General features: G+C 47.6%; 2 long non-coding RNA genes across 2 annotated transcripts; one reads left to right on the forward strand and one right to left on the reverse strand.

The window, feature by feature from the left end:
• Nucleotides 1-166: 166 nt before the first annotated feature.
• LOC144288127 (uncharacterized) lies at nucleotides 167-10,046 on the forward strand. The gene is made up of 3 exons (XR_013356128.1): nucleotides 167-573; nucleotides 676-741; nucleotides 9,386-10,046. It is a non-coding gene; the product is annotated as an uncharacterized LOC144288127 (long non-coding RNA).
• Nucleotides 10,047-11,074: 1,028 nt separating this feature from the next.
• LOC144288125 (uncharacterized) lies at nucleotides 11,075-22,208 on the reverse strand. Its single transcript, XR_013356126.1, has 2 exons — nucleotides 18,988-22,208; nucleotides 11,075-18,441 (listed from the first exon to the last, which is right to left on the reverse strand). It is a non-coding gene; the product is annotated as an uncharacterized LOC144288125 (long non-coding RNA).
• Between the last annotated feature and the right edge of the window lie 484 nt (nucleotides 22,209-22,692).

The following is a 22,692-nucleotide window of genomic DNA, read 5'->3' on the forward strand; positions in this document are numbered from 1 at the left end:
CCCCCACTCCCCTCCCCATCTCCTCCAGCTCCCTCCCCTCCCCCACCTCTTCCCCTCCCCATGCCCTCCCCTCACCCTCCCTTCCCACACTGCTTCCCCTCCCCCACTCCTTCTCCTCTCCACCCTCCCCTCCCCCTCCCCTCCCCTCCCCCACCTCCTCCCCATTCCCTGCTGGGCTCCCCTCTTCCTCCCCCCCTCCCCTCAGTCCCGGGGCAGCCTCCCAGCCTCCACTCAAGGTGCCCGCCCGCCCCCACGGCCAGCTCAGCCTCCTTACACATCCCAGTTCCCATGACTGTTCAGTTGTTTACAGCACAGTACAGATTTATTTGGAGAAAGGTTTTAAGTTATTTCCGTGGCATGATCTCGATGTGTTCAAGCTTCTCTGCTCTAATGGAAGAGGCTTGGTACACTAAATTTGGGTGCAGGGATTTGGCCTGTCGCTGGCGTCCTGGTCGCCTGCCCTCGGGAGTGACCTGTCCTAGTGGCCGCCAAGGCCCGAGGCTGAGGTTGTGGACTCTCCGCCCAGTGCACTTCGTGTGGATGGATCCCAGATTTAGCTCTTGCCGGGACTCGGTGAGAAAATGAACTTGGGGTTTAAATAAACTAGTAACTGACAATATTGGGAAAACACCAAATAGTTTTTCTCAGCTTCTTCTCTCTCTTTCTTGTGACCAGACTCTTCACCAAGTCTTTGCCTCCCCTCTGACGCCATAGGACAGCTCAACACCTTGTTTTTCTTGGGTAAACATCTGATATGGTTTGTATATATTACAGATATTTTTGTAGGTGCATATGTATTTCCTTTATTAAAAACAATCTGCTTCCTCCTCTCTAATAGTAACTGCTTGTAAGGAGAAGCACAGGCCGCCTATAGGGGAGGGGTGAAAAAGAGGTTTTCTTCTACAGTACGTACTGTAGTCTACCTTTTGAAATCTGAAGTGTGAATTATCTATTCAAGTTCATGTATTGATTGACTCTTAAAACTACAATGTTCAAGAGAAATTATTCTCTCCTAGAGAGAGTCAAAAACACTATATATTTCATTTATGAGGAAGGCCTTATTTATTTATTTTTTATTTAAATTCAATTTAGTTAACATATACTGTATTTCTAGTTCTAGGGGTAGAATTTAGTGATTTATCATTTGCATATAACACCCAGTGCCCATCCCATCAGGTGCCCTCCTTAGTGCCCGACACCCCCCGACCCTTCTCCCCTCCAGAGACCCTATGTTTGTTTCCCAGGGTTCGCCCAGGGTTAAGAGTCTCTTGTAGTTTGTCAGGACTTTTTTTTTTTTAATGGAAAAATAAACTGCTCTGGATAAATATTGTTGTAGAAAAATATTCCTCAAAAATGATTGTTAAAGGCACCTCCAACAAAACTTAAGCCATATGCAAGTAGAAATTATAACGATATATTCCCAAACATAATTTGAAAGCAATTTTACAGTAATGTTATGTTTCCTCAGTTTATATCAGTAGTAGCAAAATACACATGCCGTGGTAGATACTGAAAGGCATTTATTACTGAATAAAGACAAAGTACAGTCCTTAGTGGTGGCAAATGTCTAGAAACACTCCCATTAATGTGAAGAATAGTACAAAGATGATGTGTTCACCACTGTTTTTTTTAATACCTGAGAAACAAAATAATACATACGTATATTGTTAAAGAGAAAGCAAATTCATCATTTATACATGATAATATCTACTTGAAAAATATACAATAATCCATTAAATCTGTTAAAACTAATGTCAGGTGGGTAGTTATAAAACTTTTAAGGGGATCCCTGGGTGGCGCAGCGGTTTGGTGCCTGCCTTTGGCCCAGGGCGTGATCCTGGAGACCCGGGATCGAGTCCCACATCGGGCTCCCAGTGCATGGAGCCTGCTTCTCCCTCTGCCTATGTCTCTGCCTCTCTCTCTCTCTCTGTGTGTGTGACTATCAAAAATAAATTTAAAAAAATTTTTTAAATAAAAAAAAAATAAAAGTCGATAGGCTAGGTGCTGGGACAACTGGATATCCACATGCAAAAGAATGAATTTGGACCCCTACCTCACACCATACATACAACTTAACTGTAAATGGATGATAACAGTTAAAATAAAAAAATCTTGGAAGAAAACGCAGGAGTAAGTCTTTGTGACCTTGGATTTAGCAATGGCTGGTTTAAATATAATACCAAAAGCACAAATGACAAAATAAAAAATAGATACATGAGACTTGGTCACGCTTTAAAACTTTTGTGCTTCAAAGGACACCACCAAGAAAGTGGAAAAAAATGGAAAAAAATATTCACAAATGATATATCTGATGTATCTGATGTTTATAATATATAAAGAACTCTTGCAAATCAATGATAAAAAGATAAATAACCCAATTTAAAAATGGGCAAAAGACTTAAGGAGACTTTTCTCCAAAGACAACATACAGTTGGTCGAAAACCACATGAGAAGAGACTTGCGCTTCAGCCACTATTGGATATACTGACCACCTGGAGTTAGGGTCACCCCACAAAGTAAAGGGCACAACCTGACAAGACCACAGGTGTGATTTGCCTGCCCTTTGGAGGTCCCGGGCCGTCCACACTTCTGATCACAGAGCGATTACTCAGGTGTCTCCATGACTCCCTTCGAGTGGATAATTCACTGGAATGACTCACAGGACTCAGGAAACTAAGCTGATGATTATAGTTTCATTACAAAAAACAGATTAGAAACAGCTAATGAGGAGACTCATAGAGCTGGGGGGAGGGGAGATAGGGAGTGACTGCTGATGGGCACGGGGTGTTTTTACCGGGTGACAAACATGTTCTAAAGTAGATCGTTGTGGTAGCTGCAAAACCCCGTGAAAATACAAAACACCACTGAGAAGTACACATTAGAAGGATGAATTTTATAGTAAGTGAATGATATGTCAGCGAAGCTGTAATTTAAAATAAGTCAATAGGCTGGATAAAAGTTAAAAAGTATAATTTAAAAAATCAAAAAAAAAGAAAGAAAAAATCCTATTTAACAATAACAACATTAAGAATGAACTTAACGTGAAATGCGCTAGGATAAGAGAAGGATCTATAAATCTTGATTGAGGGTCACAATCAAAGACCTAAATAAATGGAAGGATAAACTCTGTTTCTTGATATTTTAATATTGTAAAGAGTAATTTCTTCCTGAATTCACATATAAATTTAATAGTATCTCAATGAAAGCCCCAAAGGATTTGAGAGGGTGGAGGAAGAAGAAGTGTGCTACAATTAGTATAAAGAAGATACTATATGTAACATAGTATAAAAATATATGCAAGATGGGGTCCTGGGTGGCTTAATGGTTAAGCATCTGCCTTCAGCTCAGGTCATGATCCCGGGCTTCTGGGATCGAGTCCCGCAACCGGCTCCCTGCTCAGCGGGGAGTCTGGTTCTCCCTCTCCCTGTGTCTCTGCCCCTCTCTCTGTGTCTCTCAGGAATAAATAAATAAAATCTTTAAAAATAGGGCAGCCTGGGTGGCTCAGCGGTTTAGCGCCGCCTTCAGCCCAGAGCATGATCCTGGGGACCCAGGATCCAGTCCAGCGTCGGGCTCCCTGCATGGAGCCTGCTTCTCCCTCTGCCTGTGTCTCTGCCTCTCTTTCTGTGTATCTCATGAATAAATAAATAAAGTCTTTTAAAAAATCTTTTAAAAATAAATAAAAGACATGAGATAAGATATAAAAAGTCAAAATATATTATAAAATGATACTGATTGAAAGTATAGTATTGGTATAGGACTCATAGACAGAAGAACCAATCAGAATAAAAAGTCTGGAAGTAAATTTAAATTTAAGAATTTATTATATATTAATAATAGCACTTCAATTGAAGAAAGGAACTATTTCATAAATGTTAATATAATTGCCTAAACAGTAGGAAAAAATAAAGTTAGGTTCTTACCTCAGAGCTATAATCAGAGGTTGTGTAGGCTAAAGATTTAAATGTGAACAAGTTTTTAGGAAATCTGTAAACTGGGAGGAAATAAAGTTTCTCTTGGATTATTTATATAATTTCGTGTACTGAATGTGAAACACATTTTTAGTATTGTGACATAGGCAGAATTATAAAGGAAAAATTGATACATTTGATTACTTTTTTAAAAAGACTCTTAAGAATTATTTGAGAGAGGGAGTGAGTGAGAGAGAAAGAGAAAGCACAAGTGAGGAGAGGGAGAGGGAGGAGCCGGCTCCCCTCTGAGCAGGGTGCGGGCGTTGGGGCTCTATCCCAGGCCCTGGCATTATGACCGGAGCTGTCGGCAGATGCCCAACCCACTGAGCCACCCAGGCGGCTGATATAGTTGGCTATTAAGATAACCTTTATGCCCAGAAAATTAAATTTAAAGTTAGGACAAACTTCAGAAAAACAAGTTGGAATATATGTAATTCTGTACATAGAATATACATGTGTGTATGATAAGTATATAGACAGGACTCTTTTTAAAACCTCTTTCACCCAATTTTATTAAGAATTTTTAAGATTCTAGTATAATTAACATAGAATGTTACGTTAGTTTCCGGTGTATGATATAGTGATCCAGCAATTCTGTACATTCCTCAGTGCTCATTGTGGTAAATGTATTCTAATCCCAATAAATACACCATTAAAATATTATTTAATAGTTGCATGATATTTTATAGTTTGTGCATATTGTAGTTTTTAAATCAATATCATGCTATCAAACATTTATATTATTTCCTGTTTGTTTTTTTTTAACTTCTGTAAACAATGCATCAATGGACTTCCTTGTAAATAAATCTTTGTATAAATAACTGGTTATTTCCTCAGGACAACGTATTTATAAAATATTGTGCATCTATCAAATAATATTTTAATAGTGTGTTTATTGACATGGATAATATTTATTACATATTGGTAAGCTAACATATAAAATGGCATGAATGTAGCTTGTAAAAATTGTAAATGCTAATATATACCCCATTTTGGCAAAGGTCTGTATGTAAATAAACCACCCTGGTTTATTCTGCTGTCAGGATTATGGATAATTTTTCTTTTTCATGTGTCTCATTTTCATTTTTCTATAATTACATGATAAAAGGATTTTCAACAGATAATGACAAAATTCAAACATTGAAAGGGAATAAATGGAGAAATTACCTAGAGAAATAAAAGAGAGGGCACCTGGGCATCTGCACCTGACTCGGGTCATGAGCTCAGGGTTCTGGGATGGAGCCAGGCTTTGGGCTCCCTGCTCAGCGGGGAGCTGCTTGTCCTTCTCCCATTGCCTCTCTGCCCCTGCCTCCCCAGCTCATGCTCTCGCTCTGTCTCTCAAATAAATAAATAAAATCTTAAATAAAATACAATAGAATTCTGGGGCACCTGGGTGGCTCAGAGGGTTAAGCATCCACCTCTGAGTCTCAGCTCAGGTCTTGATCTCAGGGTGGTGAGTTCAAGCCCAGCTTTGGGCATGTGAAAGGCATGTGGTCTCTTAAAAAGAAAAATAATAAATAAATAAATAAATAAATAAATAAATAAATAAATAAATAAATAAATAAAAATCCTGAAGAAAAATTTTCTTCGTGACTGCAGATTAGCCTACTTTGGTACCGTGAGAAAGATCCTCTGGTCTCCTCCAAACCCTGACCTGCAGCTAAGTGACGGAGGAAAGGAGAGCCTGAATGTTCTTTGTGAAATCCTGCCTGTGCAGGGCTATTTTAAAAATCTTACTAATGGTCATAAAGGATCTTGAAAACTGAAGGCTGAATAAATTACGATGATGGAAATGAATGAGCAGAAAATCTACGGTCTGGGAATTTTTATATGTATGATAAATCAACTCGGCATCTAAGTCCTGATTTTCAGATGGAGCCACACAGCCCGTGCCGGGGAATTCTTAAGGCCTGCTGCCCGCCTGGCTATTTCATTTTATTATTCTCTTCATTTTTTTTTTCCAAGAATGCTCGGACCGAAATTTGGCTTCCTGTCGTTATAGTTCTTTAAGAAATAAATATAAATTCTCGCATAATGGGATTAAAACTCAGTTCTCTCTCATGGTAACGCGTTCAGAGATGGGTCCCGAGGAGCACACACTGCTCCCTGCCATAGACACGACCCGTGGTGCCAAGCCGGGGAGGGCTCCGCTCCTCCGCAGGTGAGGGCAGGGTGCATGCAGAGGGCAGGCCGCCAGCCCGGGTGCAGCCGGGGGTGCACTCTGGGCCCCCCGCTGGTCTTTCATGCTGCGCCGTGGCCACGCGAAATAGAAGGCCGCGATGCTTCGGTCATGTGTTATTTGAATATGCTCTTGAGGGAGAAGAGGGCCCTCCCGGAGTTGGCGGCGGGTGACCTGGAAGCCGGGGCTGGGAGCAAGGGCTGCGCGGCCCAGGCCTGCTGGGGACCGGTGCCCGGCTCCTGGCCCCGCGGGAAGCTGGGGTGGGCGCCTGCCGGGGCCCGGGCCCGGGCCTGATCCTCCTCCCCGTCCCGGCCGCGCTGTGCTGTCCCCACCTCCCAGGAGCGGAGACGACATGGAGGGAGGCACCTTCCTTCGGGGAGCCCAGGGAGGACTCGGGGAGGCTCTCGGCAGCCGATGCCCGGGCACCTGCAGGTGTGAGGGTCTCCAGGCGGAAAGGCCTCTGAGCTGCAGGTGAACGCTCGTGTGCCCCCGTCCCCAAGCCCCTAGGTTAAAACCCTGATCACCAACATGACACCGCGTGGATGGGGACCTCAGGACACCTGAGAGGCGAAGAGGGTTACGGCAGGCCATGGAGGGGGGCCCTCACGGCCGCAGGAAGAGACACAAGCTAGTTGTCTGTCTGCGAGGCGAGCACCAGGAGGGCCCCGTGAGGACCCAGCCAGGCCCCGGCCCCACGGCACCCAGATCTCAGGCCTGTGTGACGTGACCCTGTTTGGCTTCCTGGACTTTCCGAGACACTGCGGCAAACGCAGCAGCAGTACCTGACTCCTGGGAGCCCTGGGACATGTCCGAAGTCTGTCCTACTCAGGGCGACTGAGCAGAAGACAAGTTAGTAGTTGAAGGCAGAAAGCTGAAGAAAGCAGTGCTTTATTTTTACAAAAAAACAAAACAACAACAACAACAAAAAAATATATATATATATTTATCTATCTATTTATTTATTTATTAGCTTCTCGAGTGCTAAAGTAGGAAAAAAGTATTACTCTCTACCTCCTACCCCATTATCAGCCCCAGTTATATAGTCAGTTATTCAGTTAGATGGGAACTTAGCGTCTAAGAGGAAAAGTTTAAAGAACATTTGTTTCCCAAATTATGTTTGTTTGCACCTTGTTCAGGACACCGGAAAGGCCACTTAGAGTAAGTCACTTGTGTTTCATATAAATAGTGAAAAGTCTCTGATTCAAACTTCATCTTGAAAAATCAGGGATGCCCTGGGGAGCCCAGGGGTTGAGCATCTGTTCCGGCCCAGGTCGTGACTCCGGGTCCCGGGATCGAGTCCCACGTCGGGCTCCCTGCATGGAGCCTGCTTCTCCCTCTGCCTGGGTCTCTGCCTCTCTCTCTGTATCTCTCATGAATAAATAAATAAATAATATATTTAAACAAACTTCATCTTGAAAAATGAAACAAAAATTGCGAAACTATATTTATTTTTACTTTATGTTGAACAAAATATAAGCTCTTGTGATAACTACCGGCTGATTTTGACAACGAAGAACAAATCCAGGGATTGCTTCAGAGTCTTTAACCTGGCTTTTCCAACAACATTCTAAACTAGCAGAAATGACGCTCCTTCCCGTATGTTTCATTTGTGCAGCACAACGATGAAGATGAACATTGGTTTGAGAGTTTTAGTGATTTTACCGGGGTCTCTCAATCCTTTACTTTGGACTCATGGGAGTTGGACTCATCTTTGGAAAAATCTCTGCAGTCTTCATCCTTCCAGATATTTCTCTTCAGCTGTGGATCTCTGCATTCAAACATGGTCTCAGCACGTCCAACATACAACTCTTGGTTCTTGATCTTCCTTGGCGCCCCCCACCCCCCACCCCCTGCCCAAGTCATCTTCTCTCCTCTAGCTGCTCAAGACAACCTTCTAGGACTTATTTTTGAGTCTTTTTTCCTTCTTTCACACCTGATCCACTGACAGGTCCATTAGCTCTCTACCCCCAAACCCACCCATCTCACTACCTCCTCCGCTGCCTTCTAGTGCCTGCTGCCGCCACCCCTTGCCTGGACTACTTCAGCAGCTTTCTTTTTTTCTTTTTTTTTTTAAGTTTTATTTATTTATTCATGAGAAACACAGAGAGAGGCAGAGACACAGGCAGAGGGAGAAGCAGGCTCAGTGCCGGGAGCCCGATGCGGGACTTGATGCCGGGACCCCGGGGTCACGCCCTGAGCCGAGGGCAGATGCTCAGCCTCGGAGCCCCCCTGGGCGTCCCTGTTCCATACTGTTGCGAATCTTGCTTTCTTTCACTTACAAACGCGTCCTCCAACTCTTCCCATAGCCGTAGATAGAGACCTTCCTTGTCTGTTTCCACAGCTGCGCGTCACACCACCCTTGTCTAACCAGGCCCCTTGTGCTGCACATCACAAATGCATCCAGTTTTTGCTCTTACAAATAAGGCAATAATAAATAACCTCATACATGTGTCAGTCCATACATGAGTCTTTGGGATAGAATCCCAGAAATGCAATAGCAAGATTGTATACTTTAGACCACTTGCCAGTGTCCAAATGAAGGTTTTAGAGATAAATCTGATCGTCACTTCTCTTGCTTAAAGGCTCCCCAAACTCCCCATCCCAATCAAAATGAGAACATCCAAGAACGACCAGTCTCCACCCAAGCTGCCCTGTGCCCACCTCGTCGATGGCGCCCCGTCACTCCCTCTCCTGCACTATGCAACTGAGCACCCTGACCTCCTTCACGAATCTTTTTTTTTAAACATTCAAGTTTATTTTTTTTATAAATTTTTATTTATTTATGATAGCCACACAGAGAGAGGGAGAGAGGGAGAGAGAGGCAGAGACACAGGCAGAGGGAGAAGCAGGCTCCATGCACCGGGAGCCCGACGTGGGATTCGATCCCGGGACTCCAGGATCGCGCCCTGGGCCAAAGGCAGGCGCCAAACCGCTGCGCCACCCAGGGATCGCTCCTTCACGAATCTTGAAAAGTTCCATAGCTTTGCAAGATGAGCAATCTCTTCACTTTGATTTGCATTGTACTTGTGCCGTATTGTCAAATATGTATAAAAATGCGGCCATCAGCTGGGGACCTGATGAAAGGCTTGATCCTGGATGGAGAGAATCAGTGCTCATGTTGAATGGAGATGGATATTTGAGCGGGTTTTAGGCGCAGTCACTTGGTAAGTAAACATGTCCAGGTTACGGTGATTCCTACTGTCCGTCTCCTGCACCCCTTCAAACTTCGGGAATTCAGGTAATGGCTGTTGAGACACCGAGGATGCTCCACATTTCAGCGCGGCGGGGCCCGGAGCGCGGAGCGGGGAGGCAACGGCCGGGCTCACGGAGAAGCGCCGTGGGGCTGGTGCCACGGATGCCACGTCCGCCGCGACTCCGGCCCTCGAAGCCACCCCACCTTTCCGGGCCACCTCATTTATGGATGAAAAGGAAGAAAGTGGGATTCCCCATCATTAGCCTCAACGCCCCACGGATTCTTTTTGTTAACTCCACCCCTCATTTTCACGATCCATCGAGAACCTCTGTCGGCTAAAAATTATTTGTTAGTGATGTACTTATCGCTTTATAGTCTTATTATTTAAATGCAAAAAAATATTTATTTATTTATGTGTTACCATGTTCACAGTTTGTTGTTACTACGTCCGTATTCACTGCTGATTTATCAAGGACCCGGATAGTCTCCAACTCTGCTTACCCGTGCATGCTCAACTGACCTGGGCTGGCCTGACGCAATCCCACCCGAGCAAAGAGGTTTCGTAGCTTGATCATCCTCGATGGCCCTGCCTTGTTCAGCCCCCAAGAATGAAGAGGCTGTAGCTGGGGAGTTCCCGGTCCCAGCCGACAGGTCTCCCTACGGGCCTGGGAGTTGGTGTTGTGGACACACCATCCGGCGGGGTGTTTTCTTCACGGGGCGCCTCGCAGCACCCTCGGCTCACAAGGGGCTCTGGGCAGAAGCGAGGGTGGGGAGGGAGAAGGGAGGGCAGGAGGTCTTAGGGCCTCCCAACCTATTCTATCCAGAGTAGCCCCACTTTTTTCTGTTACATGTTGGGTTCTGAGACTTTGTTTGAAGAAAGGGCTCAAACTGTTGAAAAATAATTTGGAACCCAAGAAACAATCCAGTCAATAGTGGCAGAAGACACGAGCAGACCTTTCTCCAAGGAAGACACAGACAGGGATCCCTGGGTGGCGCAGCGGTTTAGCGCCTGCCTTTGGCCCAGGGTGTGATCCTGGAGTCCCGGGATCGAGTCCCACGTGGGGCTCCCTGCATGGAGCCTGCTTCTCTCTTGCCTGTGTCTCTACCTCTCTCTCTCTCTCTCTTTCTCTCTCTCTCTCTATATATATATCATAAATGAATAAATAAATCTTTAAAAAAAAAAGAAAGGAAGGCACAGACACGGCCACCAAGCACAGGAGGAAATGCTCCACGTCACCTGCCGTCGGGGAAACACAAATCAAAACCACGATGAGATCCCACCTTACCCCAGTGAGAATGGGGAACATTAACAAGATGGGACACAACAGATGTTGGAGATGATGTGAAGAAAGGGGAACCCTCTTGCACTGTTGGTGGGAATGTGACCTGGTGCAGCCACTCTGGAAAACTGTGTGGAGGTTCCTCAGAGAGTTAAAAATAGACCTGCCCTACGACCCCGCAATTGCACTGCTGGGGATTTACCCCAAAGATACAGATGCAGTGAAACGGCAGGACACCTGCACCCCAATGTTCACAGCAGCAATGTCCACAATAGCCACACTGTGGAAGGAGCCTCGGTGTCCATCGACAGATGATGGATAGAGAAGCTGTGGTCTCTGTATACAGTGGGATATTCCTCAGCCATTAGAAACGACAAGTACCCACCATTTGCTTCGACGTGGAGGGACCTGGAGGGAGTGACACTGAGTGAAGTGAGTCAGTCGGAGAAGGGCAAACATTATATGGTCTCATTCATTTGGGGAATATAAATAGTGAAAGGGAATAAAGGGGAAAGGAGAGACAATGGGTGGGAAATATCAGAAAGGGAGACAGAACAGGAGAGACTCCTGACTCTGGGGAAGGAACTAGGGGTGGTAGAAGGGGAGGAGGGCGGGGGTGGGAGTGACTGGGTGACGGGCACTTGGCGGATGAGCACTGGGTGATATGCTATATGTTGGCAAATCAAATTTAAATAAAACATTCAAGAAAATAATAATAATTTGAAAAATCCGACAGTCAAACTTTATTGCATCGACAAGGATGATGAAGCCTGGAAAACGTAATAGAAGTCACTGAAGGTTCCAGAGCTTATTAACGGCAAGACATTCAGTCAACCCACAGGTAGTCATTAAACTCCGTGGAAACAAAAATGATAAATACGAAATTTTGATTCGGTCTTGGAGGGCAAGCAAGCTGTGGGCCACCCGGTACGGGTCAGAAGTGGCGGCGCCAAGACCCTGGCTCCGCCCCTGTGGACACTTGCCCTTGGTGGCTGTGGCAGTGGGGACGGCGAGGGGACAGCCGACCTGGGCCTGGCAGCAGCTGACACCACTGTCACGTGCTATCTGCGGGGCAGCAGGGGCCCGCCTCCTCAGTCACTCTGTGTTTCCCGATGGCCTGGGACCGCCTGGGGAGGCGGGGACCTAACCTTCGAGCTGTGGCCGGTTGGTCTGCCCAGCAGACACGCACTCGCTGGCCCTGGACAACAGGCGGCCCAGGCCCTGTGCTGTCCTGTGCTTGGGCCAGGCCACCGGCCCCCCGGCTGACTGCACGGGGTCAGTAGCTCCGGACACACGTCACACGAGGCCTCACCCTCAGCCCAGGAAAGAGCAGGGCCCCTTCCCGGCGCAGGGACATGGTGTGACATGGGGACACAGCAGAGACACGGGGACATGGCAGGGACACAGGGACACAGCGTGACACAGGGACACGACGGTGACACGGGTACAGGTTCCTGCATCCCTGGGCCAGAACCTGGTGTCTCGGGGCTCCAGGGGCAGAGGCGCTTCAGCGACACCCGCCAGGCCGAGGAGGCGTGGTGGCGGCGACACTCGTCCTAACAGCACGCGCACATGTCACCCACAGATGCATCTACTGAGCAAACCTGCACTGAGTGACCACCGCTACCCAGTTCCCGTGCCGGCGTTGCGGGGACCGCCCTGGGTGTCCCGCCCAGAGCTTGGGCTGCTGCAGGCCGCCCCGCTGCACCCTAAGCCAGCGACGCCCTGTCCCCCGCCGGCGGCCAAGCTGCCATCTGCTTCCCAGGCAGGCCTGGGGGAAGCAGAGCCCGGGGACTGCAGGGCACAGGTGACACCACGACGTGGCAGGAACCCCATCTGACAGGTGCTTTCTCGGTGAGGGAGGGAGGCAGCTTATTTCTGAGAACGAGGAAGGCGAGGCTGGGGAGGAGGGTGGAAAGGAGGCTTGCTTATTTAATTATTTTTAAAGATTTTATTTACTTATTCTTGAGCGACACAGAGAGAGGCGGAGACCCAGGCCGGGGGAGAAGCAGCTCCCTGCGGGGACCCGACGCGGGACTCGATCCCAGGACCCCGGGGTCATGGCCTGGGCCTAAGGCAGATGCTCAACCCCTGAGCCCCCAGGCGGCCCTTGAAAGGAGGTTTAAAATAATTATTGCTGAACTGTTACTAAGCTAGACGGGAAGCCGGAGAGGGGACCCCAGGCTCACGCACAGGGGAGCTGTCTCTAGGCCTCGGGGTGCCCTGCGGCGGAGAGGCCCGGGCCGGGCGGCCGGCACCGATCTGTCCCGCTAGGCCGGGAGCTCCCCCCTCAACCCTCTGGTGAATAAAGGCCAAGGCGCAGAACCGTGTGGACTGACCTAACGCGCGTGTAAAGGGCAGGAGGAAACGCAAACCACGTCCTAAAGTCATATACGGTGTCTCTGGAAGAACAGAAGAGAGCAGCAGCTTTGGTCGCCCCCGGGAGAGGCCGGCCGGGCAAGGCGGCAGGCGGGGGCGAGGGGGACACTGCACTGCAGGCTTCTGAGCTTTGAGTACACACACAGTATTCCTTACTCAAACGTAAATTAAAAGCGAAATCTCTGAAATCTTTTCGGAAAATAGAGAATAATTTCCAAGCGCCACAGAAGAAAAAAACTAAATCTTGGCCTCATGGCTGCGTCCCTCAGGGAGCCTATGCTTAGGCCTACCTTGGGGGAACTGCCAAGGGAAATGATCCTTTTCATTAGTGGTTTCTCCTCGGGAAAGGTGAGGTGGTTGAGTCACGGGGAATCCGAGCCTCAAAGGATCTACGGGAAAACCTAACCAGGGCTGTGGGCCCGGCCCCCGGCCCCCCAGCCCAGCCCCTCGGCACCCTGGCAGCATTGCTTCAGTTACATCAAAGCGGTGCCTCCAAAGGATTCCAACACCTTTGCGGCCCCCACCCCCACCCCGGTGCAAGGCCCTACTGGTACGGAGTGAGCCAAGACAGAACTCGGCCCTTTAGTAGCTGGGAAGTTCAAAGGACACTATTTATTATTTAATACATACACAAATAATGAACAAGACTGACTTCTGGGTGTGGATTCCCAAATCACACTATCTTATAGATATATTCTTTTTTTTTTTTTTAAGATTTATATATTTAAGAGAGAAGGAGAGAGAGCACTGAGACAGAGGAAGAGAATCTTTTTTTTTTAATTTTTAATTAATGAATGAATGAATGAATTTTTTTGAGGAAGAGAATCCCAAGTAGACTCCCGGCTGAGCACGGAGCCCGACTTGGGGCTCGATCCCACCATCCCGAGAGCATGACCTGAGCTGTAATCATGGGCCGGGTGCTCGACCCACTGAGCCACCCGGGCGCCCCTTACAGATGTACCCTTCTAGCTCTAACCACACGATAGAAATTCTGGTTATTCAACAGCGAGGCTGTGAAGTAGTGTCTTCAGGCCTGACATTGTCAGGCAACGGCGATGCACGGATAGCTGAGCTACGGTCCTTGGGGTCTGGGGCCACACAGGGTGGTGAAGGCAGACATCAAGACCCCACTAGCAGGGAGCCCTGAACAGAGTTCTGCAGGAGCCCGAGGGAGGAGCAGACGGCATTGCCTGAAGGGAGTTAGGAAGGGCCTCGTCCAGGACGACAGCTGCAACCACGTCCTGAGTTCAAGTGGAGGGAGGATCAGAAGGACACTCCAGGCACAGAGAATACGGGGTGCAGAGGCAGCGCAGCTCGGCACAACACCGTGTGCTCTTGGACACCCCGCAGCGGGGCCTGAGCGTGGCATCGGAGCTTCCCAGGGCGTGGCATCATCAGGGCCGGACGGGCAGGTTCCAACGGGGTTATGAAGAGCCTGTGCGCCAGCCCAACAAGTTCAGACTGTGTCACGTCAGTAACATACCTCGTTCTGTCGACACGCTGAGAGGTGGGTATCTTGCCGTGAACGTCTGGCCCTCTTTCACGCAGCTCATCCTGCTGTTGGCTCCCAGATCCTCGGGGGAGGCAGAGCAAGGGCGTGGAGGACGGGGGTGTGAGCTTGTTACCGTACCCGTTTTCCCTCCTTCGTCCTCCTCCACATCCAGACAGCTATCAAAGTCGGTCACTTTTCCCTCATTTTCCTTGTGTTCTCTTAGAGCAATGGTTTAGTCAGGGCTTTCTCATGACACGTCTTGGGTAAAGGGCCCGATACACATTGTCCCGCCCCCAAAATGGTCCTGTGAGGACTTGTTCTAGTCAAGGTTCTTGAAAGCAAATAGCAGGTAACTGAAGTGGAAAAGGAAGTAACTGGAAAAGATGTCAGGCAATTCATAGGATCCACGGGAAGGTAGAGGACAGGGTTTGGGGGGGAACCAAGGGAAGAAGCAGAGCACAGAGCGAACGTCCTACCTCAGTCACAGTTTCCAAGGAGGTGCCCCATCATGCCTCCTCTGGATTCTTTTTTTTTTTTTTTTAAAGTAAGCACTACGTGAGGCCTGAGCTCACACCCCTGAGATCAAGAATTGCATGCTCTAGGGACGCCCGGGTGGCTCAATGGTTGAGCATCTGCCTTGGGCTCAGGGCATGATCCCAGTCCTGGGATCGAGCCCCGCACCGGGCTCACTGTGGAGCCTGCTTCTCCCCCTGCCTGTGTCTCTGCCTCTCTCTGTGTCTCTCATGAATAAATATTAAAAAAAAAAAAAAAAAAAAAAAAGAATTGCATGCTCTACCGACTGAGCCAGCCAGGCAGGCCCATACCCCCAGATTCTAATCTCGACACAGAGGGCTCAAATATCTTCAAACTGGCCACCGAGTCTTTGCATCACTGTTCCCCAGAACGGAGAGGTGGGTGAGCATCAACTGGTCCTGCTCGGAGCACGTGCCTGTGTCCTAGATGCCGGGGGCCAGCTGAAGAGCAGCGTCCCCTGTGTCTTCGCACCTAGGTTGGGATTCACTCAAATTTGGAAGGATGTTAAAATACTAGCCAGCAAAAACGACAAGTGTCCACACGTGCGTTTTGTAGACGAAGGGACAGACCTTCAGCAGGTAGGTTAGTTACCCAAGTAACACAGCGAGTCGGTGGTAGAGCCAGGATCGGAGCCCAGATCAGTTTGTCTGCAAAGCCCACGCTGTTATGCAACCCACTGCAATGCCTTCTCTAAGCCATTCCAGCTCTATTTCACAGCCCACACACCAGTCCGGGTGCCCATCACCTCTTTTGCATTCCTGCCTCCTACCTGGTCTCCCTGATTTGTGCTTTCCCATCTCGGCTCATCTCTACATAGTTGCTAAGACAATAGTTTTGAGTGCCATCTACATCATATCAGCCCCTGGTTCAAAAACCTGTGACTCACCCCTGCAAGAACCCTTCCTGGCTAATATCATTCCACCCGGATCACTCCCTCCGTAATCAGCCAAATACTGTTGCTGCAGCGCCGTCACACACGTATAATTTATACTACAGGATCGTACACTATTAATAGCCTCTAGCTGTTACACTGACATGTGACTTCCCCGAGGTCATAGAGCCTGTCTTCTGCTGCTTTTGCGACTCCAAGGAAAGCTACTGGCATCTGGTGCAGTGAAGGTCTTGTCATCTTGGACTCCCAGGGTCCTCCAGACTATTTGCATCACCACCATCAGCGTTATTATTGGCAGAGAACTTATCATTTGTGGGTTCGTTATTAGCTTCCCTGGCCACACACACTGTGCCCTACCAAGAGTAGGGGTATTAGAAGCAACTGCTGACAGTGATGATCACTTCATTTCCTTAGACATCGCAGGAGGTCACACCTGTGCGCAGAGCACATGGCGTGGTGATCAACAGGTGGTGACCAACAGGTGGTGATCAATCTCCAATAGAATTAACCAAACTCAGAATTTATTTAAAGGATACTCGTTGGGACGACTGGGTGGCTCAGAGGTTTAGCCCCGCCTGCAGCCCAGGGCGTGATCCTGGAGACCCGGGATTGAGTCCCACGTGGGGCTCCCTGCGTGGAGCCTGCTTCTCCCTCTGCCTGTGTCTCTGCCTCTCTCTCTCTCTGTCTCTCATGAATAAATACATAAAATCTTTAAAAAAAATAAAGAATACTTGTCTATGCTCTGGTCATTCTATAAATGTCAAGAGGAAGGATTAAAAAAGATAGGGGTTCTGTACTCAATAAGTTAAAGATCTATTGGAGGGAGACAAATCTATCAAACAAATAATTGATGAACAATGAGAAAGGCAATAAATTGAGTTGGTACTTGGTCTAAGAATGGTGTAGAGAGGGACCTAATCCCCTCTTTGGGGTGAGTGATCCCAAAAGATCTTACGGATGGTGAAACGCTTGGCCTGGAATTGAGGGCACAGTAAGAATTTACTAGACAGATGAAGTGGGAAAAGAACTTTCCAGAAAGAGGGCAGAGAGCTAAACCACGGGACAAATGGCTTAGAGAATTGTAAGTAGTTTGGGGTCTGAAGGTGCCTATTCTGCATCCATTCTTTCCTTCCCTCCAAATTTCCCAGCCATGGGGGGAGCATAATGGACCTTACTCTCAGCTACAAGGATGGGTCTTGACTGGCCTTAGCCAGGCAGCGTAAACCACTCTTCCCTTATAGCGGGGTCTCAGAGGAGCATGTCGTCCACACGGCATTCCTCGGGGACGTCAGGTCAGGGCTGGGTGTGTCCAACCAGAGAGAACTCCAGGATTGTGGCTTGATGGGGGGGGAAGACATGCAATCGGATGGAAGAAAAAGCGTCTAAACCTGAGAGCCGCCGGCTTCTACTTTGTTACCTCCAGGAGAGCCAACCAGAAGACAAAGATGTCACATGGGACTAAGGCGACGGCAGAGAAAGGAAGCCGCTGGCATGACTGAACCGGGCCCAGTGCGGTGGCCGCCGGGAGTCCCTCGGTGTTTAAAAGATGAAGCAGGATTTCACGTTACTTGGGGCCGATGCCGCTGGGCCCGTGCAGTGTAGGGGGGCGAGGTTGAGGGGGTGTCCGTGGGAGAGGGATTGCAGAGGGAGGCCTGAGCCAGATGAATGAAGGTGCTTTCAATTCTGGAGACGTGGAACCTTCCCGAAGGTTCTAGGCTCTGCCAGGGAGTAACCCAAGTTTCAGAAAGATTACTCTGGTGGCACTGAGAAGGATGGCCTGGAGAGAGCGGGGCAGGGCGAGCAGCGAGGAAGCCACACCACTACACCACCGTCCGCTTCGCTCCTCCTTCTGTCCGGGGTGCGGCTTCTAGCTCCTCTCCTGCACCGACTTCAAAAGAGGATCAGCTTTTCGAAAATACTTAATCTGCGAACGTACGATATAGGATATATGTTCTTTAGGATTTCATACCCTGGAGGTAAAAAAAAATGTATGTTTTGGAAGAAGCCCGTGAAATTCTTCAGGGATTTAATGTAGGAGGACAAAATTTGGGTTCTACCATTCGGCCTATTGTTCACATCTTGGTCTCTTTCTCTTTAGGAATTTTTTTTTTTTTTTTTTAAGAATTTATTCATTCATTCATGAGAGACACGGGCAGGGGGAGAAGCAGTTTCAGATACAATTCTTCCAGGACTCCAGCGGCAACATTAGAATCTTGGTCGTTAACCACGACCTTCGGGGTCAAGGCCTTTGAGATAAAGACGTTCTCGTTCTTTGTTTACAGAATCACTTCTTTTCCTCATGTCTATGATTTTACGTGGAAAGTGGAATTGACAACAGCCCCATGTAGAAAAATGTGGTACCTGGGACTCCTGGGTGGCTCCGTGGTGGAGCATCTGCCTTGGGCTCAGGGCGTGACCCTGGGGTCCCGGGATCGAGTCCCACGTCCGGCTCCCCGCAGGGAGCCTGCTTCTCCCTGTCTGGGTCTCTGCCTCTCTCTCTGGGTCTCTCATGAATAAATACAGTCTAAAAAAAAGAAAAAAGAGAAATAAAACATTAAAAAAAGAGAGAAAAATGCAGTATTCCCCAAAAGTTGCCACAAAATACAAAATGTTCAGTCCTTAGTAAAGTCACGGTGGTTACGTAAGAGACTCAGAGGCCGCACCCCTCCAAGTGGATTCATCATTTTGCCTAGATGGCAATTTATTTCACTGCTCCTCCCATCTCAGTATTTTGTCTGAGCAACATTCATTCCTCAGAGGCCCCATTTAATTCCTTCATACATTCTATTTAACCTTATTTGAGGCAGGAGATTTAGAGCAAAACTGACCACAGCAGAACCTGGGCATAGTCCTGACCTTTATTTTTATTTTTTTAAATTTTATTTTAAATTTATTTTTATTTATTTATGATAGACATGGAGAGAGAGAGAGAGAGGCAGAGACACAGGCAGAGGGAGAAGCAGGCTCCATGCGGGGAGCCCGACGCGGGACTCGATCCCGGGACCCCAGGATCGCGCCCTGGGCCAAAAGCAGGCACGAAACTGCTGAGCCACCCAGGGATCCCCCTGACCTTTATTTTTAAACCCAGATCTTCTCACATCGACTCCTCTTCGCTACTTGCCCAGAGCCAGTGACCGTCCAACGATGAAATCGGGGTCTGAGCCAAACTGAGCTCTGCCCTTGACTCACAAGGGTCCATCCAGTACCTCGCTCACTCCCCGGAATGCAGCAGCCACTGATTTGCTGGAAGAGAGAGTGAATGAAGACAGTGTCTATAAAAGTGTGAATAGGTCTGACTTTCCTGAAGCTAAACCAAGGGTCTAATAGATCTAAGACCTTGGACGGGTAAACTGAGGGGTTTAGGTTTCCATGTATGCTTTCTGCCAATAAACACTTTTTGAGAACTACGAAGTGACAGGGGTCATAGAGCCACTTCTTGACAAAATGCACTTGGGGTTCCTCTGCTCTCCTCTGGATTTTCTAAGGAGCACAGTCCCAGCCCCTGCCTCTCACCTGATCTCGCTGTACGGGTGGGGGCCGGTATACGGGTGGGGCTGCAGTGGCATGAGAGTTCTTAGTCAAGACAAAGCAAAGAAGGAACAGAAACATAAAGTCTCTTCCTCCTTCTCTCTTTTCTTTCACTGTTTCACCTGCCGCCATTTCCCTAAGGCTCATTTCCACTCCTACTTCATTCTACTCTGCCTTCTTAGTTCCTCTGCAGAAAAGCCCAGGAGACTTAATTTTCTTCTGAAATACAGATGAACCTAACTGGTGGGAAGACACTTTAGAAGACAGATTGGCAGCTTCTTATAAAAATAAATACACTCTTACCACACGATCCAGCAATCAGGCTCTTTGGTATTTACCCAAAGGAACTGGAAATTTGTACCCACACAAAAACCTGAACACGGATATTTATCACAGCTTTATTTATAATTGCCCAAACTTGGAAGTATCCAACATGGCCTTCAGTAGTAGGTGAATGGAGAGACGAACTATGATACATACAGACAATGGAATATTACTCAGCACTAAACCCAAATGAGCCAAAGGCCATGGAGGAAACTTAAAAGCATACTAGTAAATGAAAGAAGCCGATCTGGAAGTCCTATGTGTATATATGTCCGAGCCATATTCATCCCTCGTAGGCTCCATTTCATTCCTCCGTGCATTCTATTCAACCCTATTGGATGCAGAAAATTTAGAGCAGCGTGATTCCGATTACATGACATTCTGGAAAAGGCAAAACTATGGGAACAATAAAAAGATCAGTGACTGCCAGGGGCTTGGGGACAGAGGGATGGATAGGCAGAGGACAGAGGATGTTTAGGGCAGTGAAACTATATTCTATATGGTATTATAGAATATACAGGGATACATGATACATTATACGTTTGTCCAAAGGCACAGAATATACAACACCAAGAGTGAACCTGAGGTAAACTATGGGCTTTGGGTGGGAAAGATGTATCAGTGCAGGTGCATTGATTGTAAGGAATGTGCCACTCTGGTGGGGGATATAGATAAGCCAGGACACTACTTTCAGGTCAATTTTACTGTGAATCTAAAACTGCTTTAAAGAATATGTATCTACACATTCAAACAGGTTCATAGATGCTCTTGTACATAGATGAGCCTTACTTCAGACCTTTGCATGTATGAAAGCCTATTGTTAACCCCAGCCTGCCCAGGCTAGAGAGGAACGGAGAGGAAGATCAAGGGAAGAGCTTTGCAAAAGTCTTGTGCTTGCTTCTGGCACAGGTGAGGAGAGCTTTTTGCCACTCGATGGACCACACAAAAAGAGACAACGCTCTGATCAGAAGCACTAGATATTACCAGTGGTAGAGCAAGCAGCCTGGCTAGTCCCTCATGCTGAGGAAGAAAAAGGGAAGGGGAGATGTGCCCCATGATTGGAGGCCCAGCCCTCTGTACCACTCATCACTTTTCTGTGCCCTTCCATTGGGTTCCTAGGTCTGGGCTTCCCAGATGAGACTAGAAACCAAGGGTTACCTGCTTTAGAATCACCTGAAACTTTATAAATATTCATATTCTCAGGCCAAACTTCCAGAAAACCAAATTTAGTCATTCAGAGATGGTTCCCAAGGCATTCTAATGTGCAGCCAGGCGTCAGAGCCACAAAACCTTGCTGCTGAGGGGGCCCTTGTGCCTGCTGCCAGGAAGAGAAGGGATAATCGCACACTAGGCCCTTCTCTTGGATACCAATTATTCACCTGTTGGCTTTACCATATTGATATTTTCATCTGCCTATTGTGTGTCTTCTCCCAAGGATCATCCCATCCTAGGAATTAGGGCAAGGGCCAGATTCCAGTCTTTCCATTATGTTCTAATGGGAAAGACTTAAATTCAGACCCGCTTCTCTTTTTTTCTATTTATTCATTTGACAAATACTCCATTTGCCAGGGACTATTCTAGGGGCTGGGAATACAATGATGAAAGGCAGATAAGGTCCTTTCTCTCCTGGGTTTCTCTTCTACAAGAGGGAGAATTAAGAGATAAATAAGTAGTAAAGATTATTTGGGGTAGAAGTGAAGACCGGAAAACAGAACAGGGTGATAGGACAGTGAGTGTTATGAAGAGGTAGGGTACACGAGTGGTGGGAGGTTCACACTCTTTAAGGAGCTAACACTGGAGTAAAGACTGGGTGGTGAGAAGAAAGTATCTTGGGGAACCCTGGGTGGCTCAGCAGTTTAGGGCCTGCCTTCAACCCAGGGCGTGATCCTGGAGTCCTGGGATCGAGTCCTGTGTCGGGGTCCCCACAGGGAGCCTGCTTCTTCCTCTGGCTGTGTCTCTGCCTCTCTCTGTGTCTCTCATGAATAAATAAATAAAATCTTAAAAAAAAAAAAAAGAAGAAAGTATCTAGAGGCAGACACTGCAAAGGCCACCAGCAGGAAGAAGGTTGGTGTTTCCGGGACTTTGCAAGTCAAGTCTTAGAGAGTGTGAGGCTGGAGAAGCATTTTATCTCAGGTGCAATGGTAAGCACTGACAAATTTTAAGCAGAGCAGTAATATGATCTGGTTTATATTTTCAAGCAAAATCCTCTGGCCACTTTAATAAAAATGGATTGGATGGGTTGGGGTTGGGCTGAATGGGGTAAGCGTTCAAGAGAAGCAGCAGGGAAAGCAGTTAGGTTACTGTGGTGGCAGAGGCCAGAGCATATGGTGACGTGGACTGGGGTAGAGGTGATGTAAGTGGGAAAATAAAGATTTATTTATTTATTTATTTATTTATTTATTTATTTATTTATTTATTTATTTTTAACTTTTATTTATGTATGATAGGCACAGAGAGAGAGAGAGAGAAAGGCAGAGACACAGGCAGAGGGAGAAGCAGGCTCCATGCACCGGGAGCCTGACGTGGGATTCAATCCCGGATATCCAGGACCGCGCCCTGGGCCAAAGGCAGGCGCCAAACCGCTGCACCACCCAGGGATCCCCTAAAGATTTTTTTTTTTAAAGATTTTATTGGGACACCTGGGTGGCTCAGTGGTTGAGCATCTGCCTTTGGCTCAGGGCGTGATCCTGGAGACCTGGGATTGAGTCCCACATTGGGCTCCCTGTGAGGAGCCTGCTTCTCCCTCTGCCTGTGTCTCTGCCTCTCTCTCTCTCTCTCTCATGAATAAATAAATATTTTATTTATTTATTCATGAGAGACACACGCAGAGAGAACCCGATGTGGGACTCGATTCCAGGACCCTGGGGTCACGGCCTGAGACAAAGCTTGATGCTCAACCACTGAGCCACCCAGGCGTCTGAGT

Source organism: Canis aureus, chromosome 17 (assembly GCF_053574225.1).
Source record: "Canis aureus isolate CA01 chromosome 17, VMU_Caureus_v.1.0, whole genome shotgun sequence".
Lineage (NCBI taxonomy): Eukaryota > Metazoa > Chordata > Mammalia > Carnivora > Canidae > Canis > Canis aureus.